The sequence below is a fragment of the Aythya ferina genome (assembly GCF_964211825.1).
Source record: "Aythya ferina genome assembly, chromosome: 8".
Classification (NCBI taxonomy): Eukaryota; Metazoa; Chordata; class Aves; order Anseriformes; family Anatidae; genus Aythya; species Aythya ferina.
In genome coordinates this window covers 7,859,383-7,878,202 of record NC_140304.1, presented here as the reverse complement: position 1 = coordinate 7,878,202, position 18,820 = coordinate 7,859,383, and the positions used below count along the sequence as shown (strand labels likewise).

General features: G+C 36.3%; 2 long non-coding RNA genes across 5 annotated transcripts in view; one reads left to right on the top strand and one right to left on the bottom strand.

Moving 5' to 3' along the window:
• Window positions 1-18,820, bottom strand: part of LOC311440424 — a 64,584-nt gene that overhangs the window by 36,055 nt on the left and 9,709 nt on the right. The window lies entirely within an intron of this gene.
• LOC311440425 overlaps window positions 1-18,820 on the top strand; it is a 77,629-nt gene that overhangs the window by 57,519 nt on the left and 1,290 nt on the right. The gene's annotated exons all lie outside the window — the stretch shown is intronic.

The following is an 18,820-nucleotide window of genomic DNA, read 5'->3' as shown; positions in this document are numbered from 1 at the left end:
AGAGGGGATGTCTTGTAAGGGAAAATGGGTAACATGGATGGGAAGTGGAAAGGTGCTGGTGGTTTTATCTGGTGGAGAAAGGAGACCAAATAGAAGGAGGGTAGAAATGCTGCTCTTGCTGTGGTACTGCGAATGGCTGTATGTGGGGAGGGTGGCATTTTATCTGAGCAGGGAGGATTTTGTGGCAGCATAAACGCGAGATGGAGGGCTGAGCGATCTGAGTGATGGTTGGATGGTAAATTGCACAGAGAACAAAAAGCACGTGGATGCTGTCTGGCTAGGCAGACGTCAAAAATGCTTGGACTTAGGAAGTAGGAGGATAGTGGGATCAGCTAAAGGGATGTGAAGAGTTTTAATGAAAAATAGATATAAAGTTATAACGAAACATGTAATGTTCAAAGTTCTTTCTTGCATTCCCTGTCCTTCTCAGATGAAATAAGGGGAACATGGCTGCTTTTTTTTTTTTTTTTTTGTATAATCTTTGTGTTTACTTATTGTTCCTGATTTATTTCAAATCATGCACAATGACCAGAGTTGATACCCTCAAGTGGTTTTATGAGTTAGCCAAAGGATTACCAGTCCTTTCTTTCTTAAGCCTATCATCAGAGCAGTCTTCAGGAGCAGACAGACGGGAAGAGCAAGGGCCATGGAACAGCAAACGGGTTGAGCGAGAAGAGCACCACGGCCTTGAGGCCTGGGTCTTGAGCAGGCAGAGAAAATACCACAGCGTGTGGTTGGGCTACAGGAAGGGGATGTGAGGGTGAGCAGAGGGTGGAAAGCTGGGCTGGCTGCCCGCAGGGCTCTCCTGTGGGTGCCCCAGATGCAGGAGCGGGGCCTGCTCTCGTCCCAAGCAGTGCAGCTGCAGAGCACATCTGGGAGAGGGCTCTTGGCACTTGTATTCGGGCCTCAATTGCAAACCTGTCAATTCAGGGCATCAATCACACTTCTAGTCTTTTCACTATGTAATGTTTTCTATTTTTTTTTTTTTTTTTAAGACTGCATTAGTGTTTCTGATGAAGGAGGGGAAGACCTTGATAAAATTCAGGTGGCTCTGCTGCTATTTATGTGGGAGCAGCCTCACAGAAGGGCTGTTTTAAGCAGTGACTTTATAAGAATGCTACATGTCGATGAGCAGTAATGATCAAATTTGTGAGCATTTGGATAACCTTACCAGTGATGGAGCCTCCATTTTACACATCTACTTTCCAAATTCTCAGTCTGGTGGGAGCTCACATTATATTTAATAGCAACCGTTTTTTGCCACTGCATCTGAATGGGTTGGAATCATGCTTAAAATGATTGATAGTTTTTAAGCTTACATGCCGTTGTTGTAAACATCCTTTTCATTTTTAAATTAATGAGAAACTCAAAATAGTCCCCAATTTTCTCACACTCAGTTGCACTCTTTCCCAACTTCCTGATTGGTTTCAAGGAGAAGTCATGCTCTTCCTTTTTCATTTACTCAGCTTGTCTGTGCTCCCCTTGCTGCTGATCTCCCTGCTCCCAGGCAGACCCGTTCCAGCTCGGTGATGAGTGCCAGTCACGACAGTGGAACAAGCCAAAAGTAGTAAACTTACGATGAAAAGCTTGCAAACTTGGAAGTGCTTAGGTGCCAGGGTTTTAAACTCATTGCAACTTTATTAATGACACCCTGGGGGAAGAATCTTTTAATAGTAAACATATCCAAATGGTTTTGAGCTAAAAAAGATGGTTTTACTTTGTTTTGGTTGCATGAGTACTACACCATTATCAAGAGATGATTTAGAGCAATAGCAGTGAAGTCTTAGCTTGGATCTTGTTGAACTGAAGGCTCTCCTCCACTGAAAATGTTTTTCCAGCCTTATGGAAGCTTCCCCCCTCCTCCCCATGGCATTTTTTGGTTTAAAAAGAGCAATGTGTTAAACAGCATTCATTGAGTTTAGTGAATAATCAAATATAATTTTTCTTTTTTTTTTTTTCTTGAAACACACACTCCTGCTCTGCTTTTGAAATGCTACGTGTGGCAGTCTGCTGTGAGTATTATTCTTCTCTCTGGTAGCTTCTACATGAAAACTCTTTTCCCCGAGAAAATGGAATCTTTGTGTCTTTGTCTCCTCGCTAGCTTTCAGGCATGTTTTGGCAGGAGCTCTGACTGTCGAGGCACTAGAGAGGAGGGGCCTTGTAGTCATTTGTCAGCTTTTCTTGCATCTGTAATTTTTTGTCAACTCAGCAGTACTGGAGGGGCTAAAAAAGGGGGGAGAGCTCGTAGTTGTTGAAAGTCAAACTCTTGAAATAATTGCCAGACTGTAACAGTTCAGGGAAGGTGTATGTCTGGCAACAAACTACCAGTGTTTCAGCTAAAAAAGATATAGTGTTCAGGTTTTAGAAAATCTCCATTTCACGCAATTGCATGTCATGGATCTCTACAGGCAATTTTACTCTGTTTGTAGACTTGTTTACTGTGTTGATAAACTAGCTTTTTTAATGGTGAAGAAAATATTTCACTGATGTTCAAGACCTGGTTCTTTCCAACCAACAGATTAATTTAAAACATTTTGTCTTTAACGTTGGTCCTAATCCTCTGCTGCTATCTTCCTTCACAGGCCATGCACTTTCATCTCCTTGTGTAATGTAATTAAACATAAATTAGTTAATTTTTTTATTAGAAGATGGATCCCTTCATATTAAAGAAAGCATTTTTCCTCCTTAGCTTTTTATGGAATATTAATGTTGATCTCTCCTCCTCATTTCAGTAGGCTATTTAAGCTCAGGGCTCATACTGTGAGCTGTTAATTAATCAGTGTGACAGATGAAGAAAGTATCCAACTATGAAAGAAAACCTTACTTCAGTGACTAACAATAAGGATGTGAGCCCGAGTGATTTAAGGGATTTTTTTTTTTTTGTGTGGATGTGTGATAAGGAGTCTTAATCTGTTAGAGGTAACGATGTTTTTTTCGCTCAGTTTGTGTCTCTGCACAAACATTAAAGGGCTCATCAATATTTTGTCTTGAAAAGTCTAGACAGCAGTTAAAAGAGCCTCTCCTACAGTTTGAGGAGATCTCGTTTCCCATAATTAATAACAGGAAGCAAGTAAATAAGGCTTTACTGACAAATGGAAGAGTAACACAGACCCAGAAACATTAGCTCCTAGCCGAGAAATGTGGCTGAGGTCTGTTGGTATTAGTGCACAGGAAAAGATTACCGTGGAAGCACAGTAGGGCTTTGCGCAAGCTTAATTCAGTTATGTGATAGCAGACTAAAAGTGCAAAAGTAACGATAATGCATTTTAATTATTGAGAGTGATTCCTGACCTTTGTTTACACCAGTGTTACAGCCCAAGAACTCCTCTCTGTCATTATTTGAAACTCTTTGAACTCTGAAGGAGATTTTTCATGTTTATTTAAAAGCTACCAGAAGGCATTTCAGGCACTTCCGGGAACAAACTGTATATATGTATTTCAGGAAGATAAGAAATGAAAGGAAACGTTTTTTTTTTTTTTTTTTTGTTCTTTTTGAAGATTGCCTTTTCCACTCAAAGATACCTTTTCAGAAAGTAGTTGGAAACCCTTCTCCACCCCCCAACCCCCAATTCGTCTTGTTAAAATTGGTTAAACAACAAAAGGGGAATTACATCCTCATCTCTTGTGTAAAAGAGATTTACCAGTGTAAAACCAGAGCAGTGCTAGTTATCTCACTGAGCTGTTAAGGTCATCTCAGCAGCTCCACATTGCAATGACAAAAATTCAGTCTTGCCCTGCCTGCCATGCTTATGACTGATTTCAGTTTTTGGGTTACTCTGGGGGGGAGGTTGTTTTCCTGGGGGAGAGGCACTGACTGAATGCAATATCCAGAGGCACTGGAAAGCACATCTAACACCATGCTCGTGCTGGACTTTAAGTCTGAGCTTGTTGAATTAAAGGTTCATCGTTCAGTATGTCTATGATGTGATACAATGGTATAATACAGTCTGTATGGTATCTTGGCTGACCTTGAGAAGAGAAGAAAAGTGAATTTGTTTCACTGATTTTTTTAGGCATGTTAAACAGTGAATTCCTACTTTAGCTATTTAGTTTACAGTAACCTACTAGAATTATTTTCCCCCTGTAGAAAACCCAACAGCTCATATACTAAAAATGGCAAAATAGACAAAAATAAGCCTGTTTGTAGAGCTAATGTTTTTTTTCCTTTTCTGTACATTTTAGAAGATTAACAGCCGTTGCTGTATGGGAGCATGGTGATGCATACTAAATAGTCAGTCCATAAGGCATTTTGGAAGGAATTCAGGAAATTCAAAGAAGATATCCCAACATTGTATCCCATCATTTTTTCATTTCCATTGATTGTAGTTAAAATGTGTGAAAGCAACAGCCTATATCCAAAAAGAAGTTGCATTATTTACATTGTTGCTTCCATTGCTTAAGTCTTGTCAGGTTAAAACATTTACTGCAGATACGGTGTTTAGTGACTGATTAAATGAGATACTTGAGCACGTGTGCATAACTTCAAGCATAGGCTTCTTCCATTTGACTTGATTGAATTATATAACTCTGTAGTTTGTAACTGGACTTCAGTTACATTTAGAATGCATTTCCCTCTCCTGTTAAGTACTGAGTTCTGTCACCTTGCATCACACATGCCAGTATCCAGCGAGGCTTATGGCTTCTCACAGAGAACTTAAGGAATGTGGTGTTACTTGACACAAGTGCCCAAGCTCTTAGCGCAAATAAATATCTCAAACGACTATTGTAATAGGAAAAAAAGTCAGTAGACAACTGTTGAAGGTGAATTTTCAGGGTATAACCATATACTACCATATACTTCAGGTACAATTTTTAATTGCTGTGTTAAGTTGTATTTTTTTTTTCCTAGCTCAGAACTGCAATAACTATAATAACTGAATAACTGCAAGTTCAGCTCCCGAGGAAAGTTTATGGTGGACAAGAGGCTTTTTCTTTATCACAAACACAAAACAAAAAAACATGCTCTATTGCACAGAAAAGCTTTGAAGAAAATTGTATGAGTTTATTTCATTTACTTTAGACCTTCAAAAATCAGATGTTCGCATGCTGACCTAGGTTTAGAAACTTTTCTAATTACCAAGACAATACACAAATCTTTTTAATAAATACTTTGCATATCTTCAACTGCACATTACAAAGGGCATTTTAAAATTGAGCACAGTCTTTGTATTCAGCTTTTGATGTGATGTTTGCTTGCTTAAGGAGAAAACTTTCATGTTTAGGGTGTTTCTTTTAGAATGAAAGGTGATTGACCAGTAGACTGAATTCTTTGAATTGTATGATAGTACAGTAACATAATAATTGTATGATAGTTCAGTAACATATCAGTGGTTCTTAGTGCATCAGTACCTGCAGATGGATTAAATGTGTATTTCACAGAAATTGCCAAGTGTAGTAAAGTGTAGGATAGTGTAAAACAAGATTCCTGGTATAGACCCAATTTAATCTAAAAGATGGCAATATGGAAAAAGTACAATCCTAACAGGACCAGACATTGGTATCAGAGTTTTGTTATCTTACACCTATAGATATGTAGCTTCCAAGTGAAACTCTCTTGAGAACTAGCAGTTTCCAGGCTATTCTCTCAATTTCCTGTTTATTTTATATAGTACTGGAAATTCTTTCTGATGCTATGGTGCTCTTATTCTAAAAGAATGAAGGCTGTTTCTAATAAGATATTGTCCAAAGCCCACTCTGTCAAAGTACCAAGGTTCAAAGTAACTGTAGGTACCCTGATTATATCACAGCTTTTAACACAATTTCTTTTTGTTCTTGAGGATTTTTAAGTAATTTGAGCATATTCTTCTGTGTGTGTGACCTGATCAAGTCCACCCCCAGTGTTATAAAATATACTCAGGAGTAAAGATAAGTTCTTCTGATTCAGTGGTAGACTCTTAATAAATAAAAATAAATAATAAAATAAAAATAAATAAATAAAACCCCACAAACTAGAATAGAAATAAAGGAAAATACATTTGCAGTCAAATTTGAACATTAACGTTTCTAAGTACATTCCACACTATTTAAATACTTCAAGGGTTTATATTTATAACAATTCCTTTTAAAATAGGATTTCTTTTGTTAATTCAAAGAATTTGGGAAGCTCCACTTGTTTTAATCAATAACATAATTCGGTCATATAATTTAAAGAAGATATTTCCATTCACCCTCCTCTTAAATGAAATAATTGTTGTGTAGGTGAGAATCCTGTGGAATTACTGTGAAAAATGTGAAAGTAGATTGACTCAAAGAATTGACTTGAAATTTTACATTTATCATGACTGCCATTGGCCAGGTCTTGGAAAGTTCACACAGCTGTGTTCTAGAGTTCTCCAGGCCTCTGAAGTCTTTCCCTCTCTCTGGAAGGTGTTGAGGAGGAGTACAATACCCTAGGAATCCTTACTGTGCTCTCTACCATGACAGAAATAGCATGGACTGGAGGGGGGGAGGGGGAACAACAAAACAAAACAAAAACAAAAACAAAAAATAAAATAAAATAAAAATAAATAAACATACTCCAGATGATGATTTTGGAAGGACAGACCTTTGCTTTACATATAGAAAGTTGAAAACAAATGTAAAATTTCTTGTGATCCCCATTTCAACTATCAGAGACTTAAACTGATCCATACCACTGTCAATCCGAGGAAGATATACTTAAGTATATGAAGTATCCAGGAGCATTTTTTTTTTTTTTTTCTTCCATCTGGCTACTTCTTGATGTATTAGTTTAAGCAGTTTAAGCTCTGGCTCATCAAGTCAAGTCAATAGGTATGAAATTCTTTCTCCTTTAAGCACAACTCTTTCTGGAAAAGGCAGGAGATGAGAATATATGGTGATGAAACTAGACTCCTGTTTGTTTGCTCACATCTTCTCTAAAAAGTTTTTATAACTACCTTGAGCTTTTCCTTTCCAGAAACAATATTTCTCACTGGCAAACTAAATATGATCTGACTAGCTAAATAAATGGATTTGTTTTTATTTTTATTTTTTGGATAAGAAAACACTTTCCAATCTCATAAACAGCAGGTTCTATTCTCTTCTGTAAGTAGCCAGCACTTTTTTATTGTTTGGCAAGTTCACATCCTTCACTAGCTTGTATACTTGATGCAGGTGTAGTAGAAGCCTTCATTTATGATACAGGAAGGGAGTTTTATTAAATAAGAAAACCATAGACTTTACACTTTTCTTTTTTGCCAAGCTCTGCACAATACATTTTCCTTGAGTAGAGTTAGCATAGGAACTGGGACTGATGTGGCCAAACCTGTTTCATGAGTACATAAATCATACTCTTCAAGAAGAAGCTTTTTAGTAAATCATTTTCTTCGCAGTATGTCAAATAATATTCTGATGCATGCAATGAGTCTTGCTTCTCAGTAGAATGGTGTATAGTACCTTCACTTTACTAATTAAATTAGCATATATAGACATCAACATGTTAATGCTACATGCCTTCAAGTTAGGACTTGAAATACTTTTCAGTGATTCTTGTCCATCTTGTTTTGCTTCCAGAATGTAAATCTGCTTTTCACCTGCAATAAGGTCACAGCTGAGGGGAGGCTTTGGGAGGGGGAAGGAATCTACAGGGGTGGCATATATTGCTTTACACTGAGTCTTAGCTGAAAGAATTTGGCCTCTGGCCCTGTTCCTCCTTCACAAGCTGCTCTGATAACGGTGGCACAACAGCACACGCCCTGGCAAATGTTCCTGGTGCTGCAGATAATATAGCCTGCTGTAGTGATGTGTTGGTTCCTTGAAGAGGTTTTAACAGTTCATTTTAATTTTATTAACTACAAAACAAAATCCAGCAAAAACACCCTCGTGAAACTTATTGATCCTCTAGCATCACAAAAGAGCACTATGACTCTTCACATTTGCAAGCTTCTGGACAAAATTTCTCTGGGATCACAAGTAGCTCTCAGTGAACTGAAACCTGCTCACCTTCCTGTTATTTCATTTTGATTTTTTTTGACTCTTTATAGCATTTTTATTAAATATATATAATTATCTTCAAGTGATTCTCTCTTTAAAATTATTACACTGTGCCTTAAAATGCATAGAGATCCTTCAGTACAAATCCACACCATAAAAGGAAATCCATACATATTAACAACCTAAATAATCAGAATGATTTGAAGTATGTAAGGAGTAGTGTGTATGTTCAAGTTTGGTTTTGTTCTTCCATGTCTACAGATATCTAATGTTCATGAGATTCACGACAAACCATGTTTGAGCCTGCTATAAATTTTAGTCCATCTTTACCTTTTATTCCCAAGCACAGTGCTATATCCTTGACTTACATGCTATAGAGAAAAATATATTTCTTAAATATTCACATAGTTCTCTTTCTAAACATGGAATCCTTTAATTTTTTTAATTTTTTTTTTCTTTGTAAAAAAAAGAGCTTTATCTTTTGTTGGACAGCGTTCTTTTTTGGATATTCTAATGACCATGTTCTTTTTTTTTAATCTTCTGAGGCAACTTGCTAGTAGTAAAGATCAATGAAAGCAAGTCCAGTACATGACTGACAGTGAGCAATTTCTTTTTAGGGAACTGTCTTAAATATTCGCTCAAAATACCCATATGGGCTTTGTACTTATTAGAAATACTTCCTTCATTTCACACCTCAAACAGATCAATCTTTACAGATCCTCTGAAGCACTCCCCAGCACTTTTATTTCAAGTGTATACCTAACTTTCTAAGAGAAGATTTAAGGCTATGGTGATGACTAGGTTATTCTGCTGAGTTCCTATGAAGCCTTTTTTTTTTTTTTTTTTTTTCCTTTCCCAAGAGAAGTCCCCTGAGATGACTGACTTTCAAACAGCATAGTTCTGTGATTTGGAAAATGGCAGTCTGCCATAGTTTTGGTAATTGTTGAAGATGCTTTTCAATAAAAGTAGCAACTCTTGAGCCTTGATACCTATCAATGCTGCAATGAAGGCTTCAAAGACACAGGAAAAGATTATTGAGCAGGGTTCGTCAAGTACTTATTTGCTTAAATCTGGTCATAATCAAAGGCTGAGAAGATATTTATCTGGTCTGGTTTGCTCTAGGTGTCACTTTATGAAGGCAAAATCTTCTGGCAGCAAAAGAGTTATTTTAAGCAACAAGCTGGCTCTCTCGTTCCCTTTCCTCTTCCTCCAAAATTCTGCTCATCAGAAAGCCCCTCCCCTTAATAAATTTCCATACCTCTTCAATAGTTGCTATTCTCTTAAATGTGTATAGGTGGGTGTGGATTGTGATGTTATAGTTCTATTATTTAAATTAACTACATTATATGAAAGACTAGTTAGGGCATTGTTCTGCTTTTATTAACTGGTTTTACCGGATCTTTAATTTGAAAAGTTGGCATAAGTGGTTGCACTTGTCCAAAATGGACTGAAATCTTTTTACTAGAAATTATGCAGTAGGTATTGTTCTACATAAGATGCCTTGCTAAATTTTCCTACAAATTGTTGATGTAGTTCTATGGGTTATTTGTTATATATAAGTTGGAAATTTTTTATTTTTTGAAAAGCAACTTTGAGGTCCTTCTGGCCCATTAGATTAAATAGAAAACTTAATGGGGGGCACGTGGTTATGCCTGTGTGAAGGTTAGGTTAAGTAGCATGACTGTTGAATATGTGTGACCACTGAATAATAGATTGCTGATTTATACGAAGGCCTTCGTAAACAGAAATGAGGCACTATACCATTCATTGGTATTTTTTTTAACTGGGAAACCGATAAATATTTTTATGACCAAGGAAAGCAGAAAACTCACTTTTTCTAGCCCACAAAATTTCTATTTTAGAGTTGAAAATTTGTTCTGTTCCACATGATAAATTTCAGTGAAAATTTACGAAGAATGAAGAGATCTGTCTAAAACAGTTGATTTACTACTGGATGGTAAAGAGCTATTTTGGAGTCAGTATATCTGTTTTTGAACACAGATTTCCTTTTAATCCTTAGAAATGTTTTCTGAAGGAGTTTCTGTTAAAAATGGTGCAACACCACTTGAAGTTTAACTTCATGAATCACTATTTTCCAGTTTGACAGAAAAGTTGATATTCAGAAGCAACAGTACTTGTGAATTAGAAGTCAAACATGAAGTGAAATCTTGCATTTCTGGTGAGAAGTGGCACTTGATCCTTGAGGCAAACAACTCCACTTCAACCTACATGACACATCACATCACATTACTAACAAGTGCACTGGCAAGGCTATAAGATGAAATGCCACTTTCTGTTAAGTTAAAAGTAGGACACATTTTTCCATTTCTGAAAGTTCTAACACTTCATATAGTTGCTTTTTGCAAATGAAAAATGGCAATGCTCCTGTACAGAAATGGTCTATGAATTAAAGCAAAGCAGCTTATGTTGAGAAGTGTGGCACAAGAAGATGCCAAGCCTTTCATGTGGAGCGCATGCAGCACGGTCATGCAGAGATTATAGAGCCTACACAATTTAGTTATGCTCAGTCTCTCATTTTTTAACTAGAGAGAAGGATGAATATGACGATGGTTGTATTTTTATTTTGTCCAGTTCAACAACAATGCTGACCTTTTAGATGGTCAAGATGCTTTCAGTACCTGGACAGAAAGTATAGATAGAAGATAGAGAACACAGGTGATATGGTGGAATGAATAAAGGGAAGTAATCTTAACACGTCTTCCCACAGCATGCCAGTCAGGGAATGAGCAAAAGGGAGTTTCTTCTTTTACACCACTCTGAATCTGGAACAGGAGTGTGGGTCACCTACTGACTTCACCAGTAACTTGCTCTTTCCTCCCTTAAGGGAAAAGGAAGCTTTATAAAAGTGTTTCAGTCCATACTAATAGGCTTTCGTTGGTAGATATTTTAATGAAACTGTGGTGTCTATATTGGAATTGTTCTACGTAGAACTAAAAGCAGCTAATAGGCTCTTCCACAGAGGTAATGGAAAGAATGAAGAGAACTGTTCTTTGTTCTATGGCTTGATAAATTGCCTTTTGTTGTTGTTGTTGTTTTGTTTTAATGGCTTTGACACAATTTTATGTTCATGGGTTTGAATTGGGGGAAGAAGAAAAACAAAGTAAAACTTAAATACAACTAATAAAACGTAGTGAAGAATGTAACTCTAGCTCACAAAGGCTTTAGCTTATAATAATAAAGACTGGAGTTGTAATTAGCTTTTTTTGGAGTGTTTTTCACTCCAGCTGCACCAGACAATACTCTGACTTGTAGTTATACATACAGACATATCTACTTATTTTCCTTTGCATTGCAGCATGTGCACTTCCCTAATTGGCAGTTTGCCATTTATATGTGGAAAACAAGATTGTATTAGTAAGGGGGAGAGACTGAGATTTCAAATGTCTGCTGTGCACAAATGTCTTAGTTACATTAATGGAGAAAAGATTTAAATTTGAATTTAGTTATTTGGATCATAATGCACTTAGAGCCTCCATATGGCTAGCCATGATTTACAAGTAATCAAAGTCCAACTCAGATCTCAGACTACCCTTGCAAACCTTCATATTAGGACAAGCTTTTATCTTCAGTTAATGGCAACTCTGTGTAGATACCCAGCAAGAGTAGTAGACACATTCACTAAAGCTACTTAATTTTGTCTTAATGCTGAATCTGTCTTAATGCCTTAAATCAAACTGCTGAGATATCCATCCTTCCTAGTGCAGAATACAATAGTGGAAGCATTCTATTTTTTATGAAGTTTAGCATAGGTAGGAGCAAGATGACTGAATACAATGTACTGGAAAATACATATTCTTTACTCCATTCTAAAACCAAAAGTTACCATTACCATCCCACACAACACAAATCAGAGAAGCGCTGATACAGTAACAACAGTTCTATCAGGTGCTGTTACTGCCCTCTTAAAATGGACATACTGCTGATGATTACTTGATTGTGTGGTTTAGCTAGGCCAGTGTGGTCTAACTTGTAGTTGTTTTATGGCAAGTACTTTGAATGAATTATTCCTTCTTTGGAAAGTCTTGCTACATCTTTGTATTTTTCTGGCTGCATCTTAAGCAAAAGCAATCACGAGTAGGACCAACTGTAACTCTAGATCTTGTGTGAGAAGTCAGAGATTTCCACTGTAAAAAGAGAAGTAATGTTGCGCAAAATGCTTATATGGAACCAATAAGGCCTAACCGACTCTCTAAGTCCTAGAAGACAGGATTTTTTTAGTTCTTTTTAAGCAAGGCTCTTGCATGCTTTTCCTGTCCAATAATGCTAAAGAAATCTTAGATGTGTTTTCACACTGATTTGGTTTAGTACTTCAGTTCTGTTTTCCCTTTTTGTATTTAGTGTCTGATGAGTGCTTGTGGTAATTCAGGTGCTACAAATGATTGAAGGAGATTCCTAACATTTACTGTGTTAATAACTGCAGACAGAAAAATATTGTGTATTTTGGAGACTCTGTGCTGCCAACATAAGGAACTGAAGGAGTAGGTCTTGATAACTCAAAAGCTATGCCTTTCTAGACAGAGTACTTGAATTCAACACGCTCTCAGGACTTTCTCACACAGGCTGTCTGCTGCAGCTTGCGTGAATCTGTACTGAATGAGTACTCAACCATTATTACTTGTAAAGAGGTGAAAGCAGTATTACAAAATGAACCAAACAGTTCTCTTTTAGTTCTGTAAAACCAAAGTCATCAATGAACACAGTCACTAATTAATTAATTATTAAAGATGATAGGAAGAATGAGACAGCATATTAAATACAGCAAAGTTCGATCGTCTGTATTCTAATCTTTCATCCTCTAGTTCTGTTCATAAATTAGGAAGTTCAATGATTTCCCTGTGGTAATCAGCCTGGGGTGACACTTGAATCCTTGTAACATGCTGATTTAATAGTCTATATGATCTCCATATGTTTAAGGAAAATCTCCAACTGATACAGCTAACCTTCAACGGAACTATGCTATGAGCTTAGCTAGTTCCTCCCACAAGTCATTCATGTATGTAATACAAATTGGAGCATTTATGTTTTCCTCTTTTGCCCCTTCAAGCTCCAAATAATATAGTTCTGATTATCTGGATAGGTTTTGTCAACTGAAACAACATGAGGTAAACAAATTTCCAAGGTTACAAGACTGATCTTTTAAGCATCATCAATAGCCTCTTAAATACTTCTGATTTAGATGTTGGTGTGAAAATCCTGATGTCACATGATCCGTGTTGCTTTTCTCACCTACTTTTATCTAGCTTACTTCACCCTCTGTGCTGGCTGGTAATTGTGGTGATGCTGAAAAGATTCATTTCAACTGAGTTCATAAAATGTTGAATGGTGTAATTTAATCTCCTTTATCGTTCTCCATTGAATTCTTTGTCTTTCCTCACCAGCCAAATCTATGATGTCTTGTTACACAACTTTGATTCTGGCTTCACAGTTTTGAGGAAGAGCTAGTTCCTGTTTCTGGTCCATTTTCAGGGATTTCTAATGAGAAATCATGTACATGTATTCTAGGGTCTTATCACCAAAAATAAAATGTGAGTTGAGATTCAGCAATGTGACTTAAAAATGACATGTTCACACATGGTGTAAATTTTCAAACATGTTTACTGTGCTTCATTGCATTAAAAAGATGTTTTTTTCTCCCAAATATCTTTATTTACTACATACATCTTCTCAACCTAACAGGTAAAATTCATTCTTTCCAAGTGCTCAAATGAAACAATCTACTTTTATTATCTGCTTAAAGGACAGTTAGGAAATATTTAAATACTTGCTTACATCTGAAGTTTCTATGAATCTCTTTCAGTTTGGAATTAGTTCTACTGACTTTTCATAACAAGCCACTTATTGAATATTTGCTCCTACTAGGGATGAATATTAGTAAATATAGAAAATACCTGTTGAGATCACTGTTACAGGAACATGTTACAGGTCAGTCATTTTTATGAGGGAATGCATGTATTAAAAGTTTTTGAATAAGAAATGTTAATTGAAATTTGAGTTTTTGGTCAAGAGGACAGGAATGAGATGTTCTTTTCAACATCACTGAGGCAGAGTAATACTGGTCTGATGAAAACACTCACCATTTATTTGGAAGAGATGCTTTGTAGGTTTTGTAAATTTCCAGTAAAGGTAGTGACCAGGCATGGAAGGCAAAAGTGCCCATCTTCCATTTGCCTTATAGCAAATTTCAACATTTTCTTTTAAGCAACATGGAAATGATTTAAAATAATGAAATAATTTCCCATGAAATTATGTGCAATCTGTCATAACGTTTCTTTTCAATGCCATGTTTAGGAATTGTGATTTATCAAGATATGATGGTTAAGAATGGGAATGATACTAGATAAGAAAGGCGTCTTATGCTTATTGCTTTTAGAGTAAGATAAAATTCAAGACATTCCTGAGACTATGGGAAATAAGTTTGCTGTACATTAAATGTTTTGACCTTTTTTACTAAAAGGTTGAATTCTACAGTGCCACCATCTTTTAAAGATTAAATCCACATGGCAGCATATGGAATACAATATCCATTGTTCATACTTCTTGAATGACTTGGAATCATGTGTTAACATGATGAAACCAGATGGGACGTTCAAACACTAAACTCCATTCAGTGCTAGCCAGATGTCTTTCCTGGAGGATGGGGGAGGGATTCTCCAAATAACTATTTCATAAATGATATTAATCTTCAAATTTTGAGCATTTGATTCAAGTGAACAGTTAAATTTCTTATCTGCATTTAGGTAAACTTGATCTGATCTCATTTCTGCTCCTGGCTTCAGATGTTATCATCTTACCCAAAAGGTTTACTGCCCTTGTCCCATGTTGTGTCCCCACCCCCTGCACCCCCAAGTGAATAAGTAAAGGTAAAATTAATCTGGCAAGTACACTAGGATAGAATGGGTTTTATGTTGTTGCTCAACTAGCATTGAATAAATAAATTAAAAAAAAAAAAAAAAAAGGGAGTAGGCAACAATAGGTAAGTCAAAAGCAAGCTACAAAATGTAGAACTACATTTAAAAAAATCTTCCCAAATGATCAACAGTCACTTAGAAAGGTTGAATCTCTAATCAAGAATAACAAATGCTTCTACAATGAGCCATCTATATATGTAGCTATGCTTGCAGAAAATCAGAAAATGCATGGCTATCTTCTTGTTTCTCAAAAAACAACCCCCAAACAAGAACTCTTCAGTTATGCTACCTTTGACCCTTACACAAATTCCACTACAGTGGTTTTGCAGCAGTGCAGAGACTGTAAATATGTTTAGACAGCTGGTACAGTCTGAGGCCTTCTTAAGGAAATGGAAAACAATACAGGAGGTCTTCATTCAGAAATATTCTCATATAATGAGGAATGCCCAATTTCTTCCAATGTAGAATACACTTAAGTGAATCTCATTGCTTGTCGTGAAATAAAGTATGAGTTTTCAAACAGAACAATTGAAAAGTAGGTCTTCTCTCCCACATTCCTCTTTCATGCTATGATAACCTCACTCATTTTACATTTGTGCAGTAGGAGAAATGCCAGCCAAGTTAAGTTTCTAAATATAAAATACTGTATGATAAATCTTTGGCAAGAAGGGATGCACAGTTCTAGTTCTCTTTATGCTCACCACCTACTTTTGTAGAAAGCTAAGGAGAAAAGAAGCAGGAAGCTCATTAAGATCTAATAGCCAAAGGCCACAGCCTCTTCTCCCATAAAAATCTTAAATTTTCTTGACTTTCTGCTCTCTCCTCAATGCCCAAAGCACACAGTGAATCCCAAGGGCATCCAGCAGGACATCATAGCTGTCTGTTCTCTGTAAATCCCAAAGAAGAGAAGAAAATACGAGGACATAGGAACCACACAGTGCTTTACCTAGCAGAGGACAAAGCAGAGAGCTAGGTCTTAGCACAATAAAAAGTTTTTGAATTCACTGAAGTCCGTTTGGTGAATTAAGTGGTCTTTAGGTTCTCATAATCTATTTATATGAGGTGTCAGTCTCCTTCCACCAGGATGTGCTGAAAACACATGATGAAGTTCCTACCCGCTGAAGCCTTCCTTAGGGGATTACCCTAATTCAGTTTCACCACTGTTGAGCTACAAAACAGGCTGAACAGGAACAGGTACATTGCCATCTTCCTCGGAGAACCAATTCAAACAGTTACGTAACTAAGAAATATATTCATGAACTTGATGCAACATTTCTTTTGACCAATTTCTTTGTACAAGACAGTCTGAACTTTTATTAAAGTTAAATTTGTCTTTTGGCAAAAACTTCATAATTCTTAATTTCTCTTTGAAAAAGACATGAACTTCATTGCCTTTTTAAGTTACTAAGGTTTCACTTCATTAATATGACCAATAGATTTTTCCTGGAAAAGATCTCAAATGCATTACCCAAATTTTGCCACCAACCCTGAAAAATTCAGCTAGAATGCAGGTACTGGTAGAATCATAATGAAGAATGACTCTCTAAATGAAGTTAAGTAAACTTTAATTTTTCCCCCAGAATGTGCATACAGAACAATCAGAGGACACTGGTTAAAGGATTTTCACACACACGCACATTTTTTTTTTTTTTTTTTTGAATGTGATTTATAGAATTGAAATGTGGATTTTACCACAAAACAAACTATTTTTTTTTCTTAAGGACATGAGTCACCAACAAGGAGAGGAAAGAGGAAACTTGGATCTAGAAACAAAATGTCAAATGAATCTCACAGATTGAAAGTAATGATGGTCCCACATTTTGACTCACTGAAATTTCATGAGACTAGATTCTTTCTTTACCGTGCAATTTTCTGTTTTGAGGAAAGTTGTCTCTAAATTTGCAAGTAGGAAAACTATGAAAGAGATTGTTCAGATTGTGAGCTGGTGATTTATGTGCTTTTTCCACTAATAATGAAAATGCAGATTTGAAATCCCAATCTTTATCTGAATTCAGGGACAATGTATATTTTTGCAGATGCCCCGCATGGGCACTATTTTACTTGCATGTATACTTTTAAGTAAAAACAACAACAAAAAACTAATCCCATCTAGAGTAACTTTTCCTATTTATGGCAACTAGATCCAGTTTTTATATCCTAAGTGCACTCTTTGCAGGGGAATACCACAATTTTCATGCAGTACAGAGTAGTTGAAGGAAGCAGATTGGATGGGGGTGGATGAGATGGGTGAGGAGCAGCTCATCAGTGAGAGATTTTCACCAGGAGAATTTTATTTTATTTTAGAATTTTATGAACTGATGCTCTGGAGAACACCTGAGCTCTGACCCTGGTGGTGGACTTGCTTTATATTTTCTTCTCTTTCGTGTCTATGATACATTAGGAATTTGTTTACTGGAAGATTTTTTTTTTCCCCTAAGTGTCGAACAAGACTGACATATTATATAAAAATTGCAGGAGGAGACACCCGTTTTTTCAATATATCTAATTTCAACAAACATAGAAAATAACTTTGAAAACAAACACAATTCAATTATGGTTGGTTTAATTGCCTAATTGCCTTTCTTCGGGTAAAACTTATAAGGAAGGAGTTAGGAATGGTCATAAGTTGGAGGATGAAGGAAATGTGTACTCACAGAAAAAGAAGGTTAAGTGAAAATTTTCTATTGGGTGGCCTTTTTAAATTGTGAGGGGACTGATAATTCATAACGGCAAATGAATCAAGGCACAAGAATAGTCTTATTTCTATCATGCCTTTTTTTTTCCTGCAGATTTAGTATGGTGTGTGACAATTGTAACAAATCAGTTTAGAATTTACAGAGAATAAGCTTTATGTGAGTCTTCCCTGAAAGACACTATTTTGACATTCCAAAATAGCAGAAGGCATAATCAATTTATATTTTTGGTTATCCATTTTTTTCTGTACTTGAAGTAGGAACTTGGCTAATTTTGCAGTTTTATTAGATTTTATACTTGCAAGTCATTGCAAGATCAGTCATTTGCAGACATATAAGAACTTTATATCCAGTCACAGTCTTGAAAAAGATTCATGGTAGCCACCTAAACCAAGATAGTTGAAGCAACTTTTTCCAGACAAAGAGTTGTGATGTTCTCTGATTGGTAGTAGCCAAATGGCTGTTCCCACTGATACAGAGCAACCTCAGAACTGGTGATCTTGATGAGATAGGAGAAGACTGTGTGAAAAATTACTTCATTTTGTTTATTTCAAGACCAGCTCTTCAGTGCTGTGTGTTTCCCTCACAGAAACAATGTCTGTTTTCAGTCTACAGAAGTAGTTGAATTCTCAGCTGTGCGAAAAATACAATTATGACAAGTACACTTGACCTTCAGTGAAATTAAGGAGAGTACCACCTGCACTAAATATGTGTCTTGTAAACAATGTCAGGAGCAAAGGGATACAGTCTGGCTAGAAATCAACTCTAGTTGCATAGTTTACAAAGAATAACAACATTTCAGGTTGCTTTAAAGTTTTGCCTTCTAATTGTAACCTACTCTTAAATAAGGAGTGTTGATGAGTTGTTAGCAGCTGCACTGTGAACAGGAGCACTCTTCGTGCTGAGATAAAGCTGCCCAGCTCTAGAAATAGTCTGTCATGCAAAAAAAAAAAAAACTTTTTTTTCTTCTTGATTTTCTTGTAGTCCAAATGTTAGCAATGAAATCAAGGAACATAACTTCTGGGACATTTCCCAGGATTTTTGATCCTTTGACTCATGCCTACTCATAGAATAAACTAGTATAGTAAGATCATGAAGTAAGTGTTATTTTTGTTTTGTGGTTAAAAACCAAACAACAGCAACAAAAATTCCCAAACCAAACCCCTTAAAACTATCTAGCAAATGAAGATGGCCTAAATTAACCTTATAGAGATGTCACAGGAAAATCAGGCTGCTCGTCATGTCTGGAATCCAGGTATAATGTTC